The sequence below is a fragment of the Capsicum annuum genome, unplaced genomic scaffold (assembly GCF_002878395.1).
Source record: "Capsicum annuum cultivar UCD-10X-F1 unplaced genomic scaffold, UCD10Xv1.1 ctg82991, whole genome shotgun sequence".
Taxonomy (NCBI): domain Eukaryota; kingdom Viridiplantae; phylum Streptophyta; class Magnoliopsida; order Solanales; family Solanaceae; genus Capsicum; species Capsicum annuum.
Window position 1 is genome coordinate 163,175 of NW_025893825.1, and position 8,044 is coordinate 171,218.

Sequence of the window (8,044 nt, forward strand, 5' to 3'; positions counted from 1 at the left end):
CATGAACTATATGGGTTTAGCTACACCTGCTGAAAGGGACCCAATGCATGTAGCTGCATGACCAGAGAAGAAAACCTAACCTTGGGATGACTAATAGATCCCCCAAATATAGTGTGACATCATGCACACGGTCACTGAGACTAACCTCATATTGGTAGATATGATTTTTCAATTTTGGTCCCCTTCTGGGACCTCTACCCTCACGACATTACTACACATCCCGCCATTACTGCCTAATTAAAACCATTTTCCAAATAACCAAAACATTATCCACTTATTAACCAAAGTCATTAATATTAGTATTGTCATACCAATACTTACTTTCCAGTATTATCCATAGCCAACCATATATAGATTTAAGAGGACTTTCAAGTGCCCTTCTATTTACCATATTAAATCCCTTGGGAGATTCTATGTTCCCCTCAAGCATAACCATTAGCCATTTACCATTCCAAGGTATTTAAATCATGCATAATTCATTTACCAAGTTTTCAAATGAGAAAGAGTTCCATTAAAAGTAGTTAATGCTATGAACATATCTTTATAAGCATTTTGTCAATCAAATTGGGGGCATAATATGACCAAAACCAATTCAAATTATTATTAAACCATTCCTATACAATCCAATTATCCAAATTAATACATGTAAAAACATAATTAAAACCATGAGAAACCATAACCAACTATTTAATATCAAAACCCCCAAATCATATTTGAAAACCAAAATTGTACAATCAATGAGATCATGAAACATTTATTAAAACCATGCCTTTTATTAGAATTAACAATAAGGGAAGAGAGAATGCCTTAAATCAAGATAATGAAGGAAAAAAATCACCAAGACAAGCCCCAAATTGATTCTTTAGTTAAAACCCTAGCTTTTCTTTCCCAAAAGCTCTGGAGAGAATTATGAAGTGTTTTAGAAAAGTTTCTAAGTTTTAATAAATAAATTAATAGGATAAATAACCTCCCAAGTAGGTTAGAAGTCATTGGACCTTATTAGGATAAGTGGGGAAATATCCATAATACCCTCATATTTGTTACACCAAAATCCTGTCACAGGGATATGACTAACCTACACGAGTCGTACCCTCTGATATAAGCGGTACCTTCGACATGTACCCTAGCCTCAACCTTTTTATCTAACACTATCCAACATATGACCCATCCAAACAAGTCATTTCCAAAATATACGATCAGTACCTTTTATCCGTACTCCTGGCAAATTTAAACCCAAGGAAGATTTAGAAACTATCCACCATACGAGTCCTGGGTATGACTCATACCCTTGCTTAGGACTCATGGTGATCCACTCGTACTCAAATACAACCCAAGTAAAAAATTTTAAGATTAAACTAAAGAACCAAATGATCTGTAACCACCAATATGAATCGTACCCCTAAGTTGTATCCATTTCTGTAACCAAAATCCATCCTACTAACCAAGACTGGTTAGTATACGAATGGACTTTACCATCCATATCCTAACATAAGGCTCCTACCCTTGAGTCATATAGGGTCCAGAGACCATAATTCTAAGAAATTTTCTAAGGGTCAAAACCCATGGTGATACATAAATTGAGATCGACGATCACCCAATGACTTCAGGTAAGGAGAAATAGGTGAGGAGAAAGAACTAAAACTCTCCTACTTGTTTGTTGGACACCTACCACCATATCTACCACTTTTCTCAGATAGCTTAAATCTCTTACCTTGCATTTAGGTAAACTCAACCTATTTTTTTCTCTTTCTCTACTTGGTGCATGTACACAACTAATCTATAGATATTCATATCTTAGATCAACAAAGCAACTTGCTCTCAAGGACAAACTCATGAGACAATCTCAAGGAAAACTTCCTCATTTGAGCCCTCATATCCACACCATATTCGGAGCATACCTAGACAATTGGTAGAACTTCATGGCATACTCCTTGATGGACATTTTCCCTTTCTTTAGATTAATAGATTTCTCCATCTTTGCTTCCCTCTACTCTAGAGGAAAGAACCGGTCCAGAAAAGCATAAGTAAAATTATCCTACAAAGATGACTCATCAAAATCACCCCTCGTTTGTTCCCACTCCTAGTATAATTGGTACGACATGTCCTTTAAATGAAAAGATGCAAACTCTACCCCTTACATATTAGTTACATACATAACTCTGTAAATCTTTTCCATTACATCCAAAAAACTTTAGAAATCATCCTCCACCTTAGTATCGGTAAAGGTCAAAGGACTCAACCTCATAAATTGACCAACCCTTGTTGCCTCAGAAGATGGACTAGAAGATACACCATGCTCATCCTGAGAAGCTACCAACTGAGTAATCATATCAATTAACTGACAAAACTCAGTATTAAACACGTTATTCTAAAAAACTGGAGGACTTGAGGGAACAAATTGGACTCCCAAACCATTAGGTACCAGACCTTTAGATTGATTATAGACTCTATAAGTAGAGCTTGTACCATCATCATCATCCCCAATCAGGACAAAAAGGTTTATAGGAACGTCAAATATTCTTGGAGGCATGATATGAAAGACAAGCAAACAAAAATCTGAAGGATCCAAGACCTTAAACTCTATAGCTTGAAATAAGACAACAAAAAAGTGAAACATTCCTAAATTTCTTGAAGCCTCTTTCTAATAGGTGTGGTGTGCTGCATTCCCATAAAAGAAACTTTACTCAACATGACTTGTGGACACCTAAATAACTATGAATTCGGGCTCTAATACCAACTTGACATAACCCAAAATTGGGCCTTGTAGTATGGGTGTCTCAAGCCCAACAAGGATCGAAGATCTTTTCGTTAACCCAACCTAACCAGTATATCAATTCTTAAGTATCAAATAAACTCCAAACATATAATAAGATAGCAGAAAAAACCAATAATCACAATATAAGAAAGCCTAACCATTCATTAATATAAATATTTGACATCTAATTTACTCAAGTCCATAGTCATCCACAAGCCTCTATCGATCTAATGTCTATAATATATTAGGAAAATCCCTTGAAAATAGCCAAACAAAATCAAAAATAAGTCTATGAAATAAGCTAAAAAGTCCATGAAATATGTGTCTTCCAAAGGATGTAAGATTACCAATTCAATGTCAATATTCAAACCTCCCAAAAACTTGATCACTGCATAGAAAAAAAAGAAGATGGTCCAGCCCTTGTATCATATGGGGACATAGTGTCCGGAGATGGTTAACGGTTGGAGTGCTAGCATGTAACTTAAGGGTAAGGGTAAAATAGTGTTACTATTCAATTCCAAATCAAACCATCATAAGTCACCACATTTTTATGCACATAAACATATAAATACATATGGAGACATGAAGTGTAAAAAGGTAATAAGGCCTTAGCATGCATTTCAAAGAACTCAAACATGAACCATGAAGTGGAGGACTCGAACCTACCACTCGCTTAGGTTATATCGAGCAAGAGGACTCTAACCCCAAGCCATCTTATTATGCAAGTAGATTCTAACCAAAAGCCCTTTTGCTAGACAAGTGGACTCTAACCACAATCTATTTTTGTAATGACCATTTAGGTCATGGTCGTATTCTTGCTTAGTTTGCTGATACAGCTTCTCCATGGTCGTCCTAAGTAATTAGTGACTTTCCAGAATTGATAGATTGGTTACTTGGTGGTTCATTTGTTTTTTAGAACCACTTTCTCAATTCGAACTCTTTATTGGTCCTATTGACCACCAAGCAAAAACTCTAGTTAAACAACCTTAAATACAAAGTATGACATTGGCAACACATCCAGAACATTGAAATATATATGGTTACATACTTTATTTATTTTAAACGAACTTTGAATATATCTCAAGGCATTGGCCAAAGACCGAAACCAAGTTCTAAGCTTCAGCCATGCCTGGAATAGTAAGAGATAACGCGATCGTGTAAGTATAGGCTCAAACTTGGTGCTGCAATTATGGCCAAGCGGAAGTCACAACCGTGCTGCCCGAGATCTAGATGGAACCTATTTAAGGGTTGTCTTGCCTGAAATTTTGGCTATTTTGTGCCTCCCTCTTAATCTACAAACCATAATGGAGTGTTGAATCTTCCAAGTAAGTCTTGTGGGTTGATTAAGAGCTTTAAAAAATTGTGAAATCAAATCTTTCTATAAGTCTAAAGTAAGATTCCTTCTAGTTGGTGTTAAATTCTTGATTTCTAAACCCAAAACCCCTAAGTATTTATACTCAATTGTAGCTAGAAATATGATTTTACTCAAATTTCTTGAGTTTAACTCCCTAATAATAGTTGAACAATAGGTTGGTGTTGGAAACTCATTTTCCAAAGGTAGAACCCACTTAGGGGTTTGTGAGTTTCTTGGACTCAAGGTAGGTTAGGATTACTTGTAGTTAGATTGAGCTTGATTGTAGTATAATTGTTGATATCTTATGATATTGGGAAGGTTTTAGATAATAAATGGTTGAATGGTGATATTTGAGATTAGTTGACTCTTATACGTTATTGAACTTGCAAAGCGTGATGCTTGACCCTTAGTCTAGAACCTTGGATGGTTATACTAGTAATTTTATGAATAGTAGAAGAATACTTTAGTTGCTCTAATAGATGAGAATGATGTTGATCCTTAACCCTAAAGGTATGTTGACCAATGTATTGCTTTGTTAATAAATGACCTTGGTGTTAGGTTAACTTAGAAAGAATGCTTGAAAATGACTTCTCCTGTAGGCTTAGTTAGAATTGATAAGCCCTTATGGTGTGATTTAGATAACTTAGCCTGATATTGGGTAGAAGATATTCTTATGATAGAGAACTTTGGCATTCTTGGGATTTAGGAGTAGGACTTGACTTGCCTTAAGCTTGAACTATGAAATCCCTTACAGACATAGATAATTGATGAATGTCTAAATTACATTATTTAAATTATAATGGCTAAACCCGATTGATGAATTATGCATATGGTTTATGGTTGGATAATGTGTAAACTTGATTAATTATCTTGTAGTCATGATATGGATAGCCTTGGAAAAGTGGTGACTATGTATAACATATGAATGCTTATGCTCATACTTATACTCATTTATGTGGTGATGATTAATAGTAAAGTAGGATGGTATATGTATCTTAAATCCCTATTACCCTATTATTATGAACTTATGTATATTGATTTGGCTATATGTGTGGATGTATGTTGTTGTCTTGGGGGAATGTGTAATGGTATGATGATACTCAGTGAATTTGAATATGTGATGATAATACCCGGTGAATCTGGATGATAAGTTGATGTTATAATGACACTCGATAAATCCAGAAGAGGTAACAATGTTATAATGATACCCGATGAATGCGGCGGATATGTTGATGTTATTATGATACCCAGTGAATCCAAAAATGATAATGATGTTATGATGATACCCTATGAATTCGAAAGAGGTAACAATGTTATGATGATACCTAGTGAATTTGGAGGATATGTTGATGTTATGATGATACCTAGTGAATTCAGAGGATATGTTGATGTTATGATGATAGTCAGTGAATCCGAAAAAGGTAATTATGTTATGATATCGTAAGGGAAAACTTTATATAAGTACATGTATATATGTGAGGTTATGTTGTGTGTGGCTAAACCATTGGTGTACTCGAGACATGATGTCTTCCTTAGTAATTGATACTCATTCGTTGTCATTATTAACCAATAAATAAGAGTGTGACCCTCATCGACTATAACCGGTAAATAGAGGTAATTTATGCTTATTCCTGGGTTAAGGCTAATTGGTAAATGTAATCTTGTGTAGAACCAAAGGGTCACCTAGTAAATCTACTTGACTTGAATTAATGGTTACATTATGCAATTTTTCCTAGTAAAGTGGCTTATGTAATAACTAGTTGCCTTCAATAAATGTCAATGACTTATGGGCTAGGAGTCTAGTAAACTAATTGGTGGACCTTAATTAGTTAAAATATAGAAACAAGTCCTTAAGGTTGTAACATGCATTTAGTAATAAATTTAGTATGGTATGATAAATGATTAAGTTGTCATCTAGTATGCGATGTCGTGATGGCCTAATTAATGACTTATATAATGAGAATCCTAACTAGAGAGTGGCCTTGTGATGGACAAATAATTAATAGCATTGGTAGCTTGTAGATTTTTCTTATTTGATAACTAGTAAACTAGAAGACTAACTCGTAAACTAGTGTTTCACAGATATGGATATTAGCTAATACAGACTAGACTTGTAGTTCATTAATGAAACAGAGATTAAGTAACTATACAACTATGCTATGGCGATATCGGTTTTGTTTTGATTGAAGTGTGGTATTGATATTGATTGTAGACCTCGGTAAGAGATGATGGAAATAGGAATTTGTGGCTTTAGGGTGAGTTGTGTGTGGTTGTGTCTTGACATATTGATGGATTGTTATCTTGGTGTACTCTCAGATGGTATGATGAGTTCTTGCATTACATTACTTAGGTGTACTCTCCGGTGGTATGGGACACCTTGATGAGTTCTTTGTTGTGCACTTTCCAGCAGTATGGGACATCGTGGTAAGTTTTTGTGCTTTATATTATAAAAGGTGGTTAGTGTTGATTATGGTAGATATATGTTTGTTATCTTATATTTACTTAATAAACGTCTAAATTATGTTATTGCAATTATAATGATTAAACTCGATTGTCGGATTATGCATATGGTCGATGGTTGGATAATGTGTATACTTTATTGATTATCTTGTAGTCATGATATGGATAGCCTTGGAAAGGTGGCTACTATGTATAACATATGAATGCTCATACTCATACTTATACTCATATTGTATGGTGATGATCAATAGAAAAGTAGGGTGTGATATGTATCTTACATCCCTATTATACTATTATTATGAACTTGTGTATGTTTATTAATTTGGCAGTATATGTGTATGTTTTTGTCTTGGGGGAATGTCTAATAATATGATGATACCCAGTGAATCCGAAAGAGGTAACAATGTTATGATGATAACCAGTGAATCTGGAGGATATATTGATGTTATACCGATACTCGTTGTATTTGAAAGATATAACAATATTATGATGATACCCAGTGAACCTGGAGGAGACATTGATGTTATGATGATACCCGATTAATTCGGAAGAGGTAACGATGTTATGATGATAACTGGTGAATCCGTAGAATATTTATATATTATGATGATACCTAGTGAATTTGGAAGAGGTAACTATGTTATGATGATACCCGGTGAATTTGGAGTATATGTTGATGTTATGATGATAACCGGTGAATCTATAAGAGGTAATGATGTTATGATTCCATGAGGGGAAACTTTATATAAGTGCATGCATATATGTGAAGTTATGCCCTGTGTGGCTGAACCGTTGGTGTACTCAAGACATGATGCCTTCCTTGGCAAATGATACTCATTTTTTGTCACTAACCACTAAATAAGAGGTGTGACCCTCATCGACTCTAATCGGTATCTAGAAGTTATTTACGCCTATTCTTGTGTTAAGTCTCATTGATATGTGTAATCTTATGTAGAACCAAAGGAAAATCTACCTGACTTGAATTAATAGTTACGTTATGGAATTTCCCCTCATAAAGTGGCTTATGTAATAACAAGTTGCCTCTAATAAATTACTATGACTTATGGGCTAGGAGTCTAGTAAACTAATTGGTAGACCTTACTTGGTTAAAATATGGAAACTAGTCCTTAAGGTTGTAACATGTCTATAGTTATACACTTAGTATGGTTTGTTGAATGGTTAAGTTGACATCTAGTATGTGATTCCATTATGGCCTAAATGATGACTTATATAATGAGAATCCTAACAAGAGAATGGCCTCTTGATGGTCAAATAATTAATAGAATTTGTAACTTCTAGCTTTTCCTTTTTGATGACTAGTAAACTATAAGACTCGTAAACTACTGTTTCATGGATATGATGATTAGCTAATATAGACTAGACATGGAGTTTATCAATGAAATAGAGATTAAGTAACTATATAATTATTCTACGGTGATATCATTTTCGTTGCGAATGAATTGCAATATTGATAT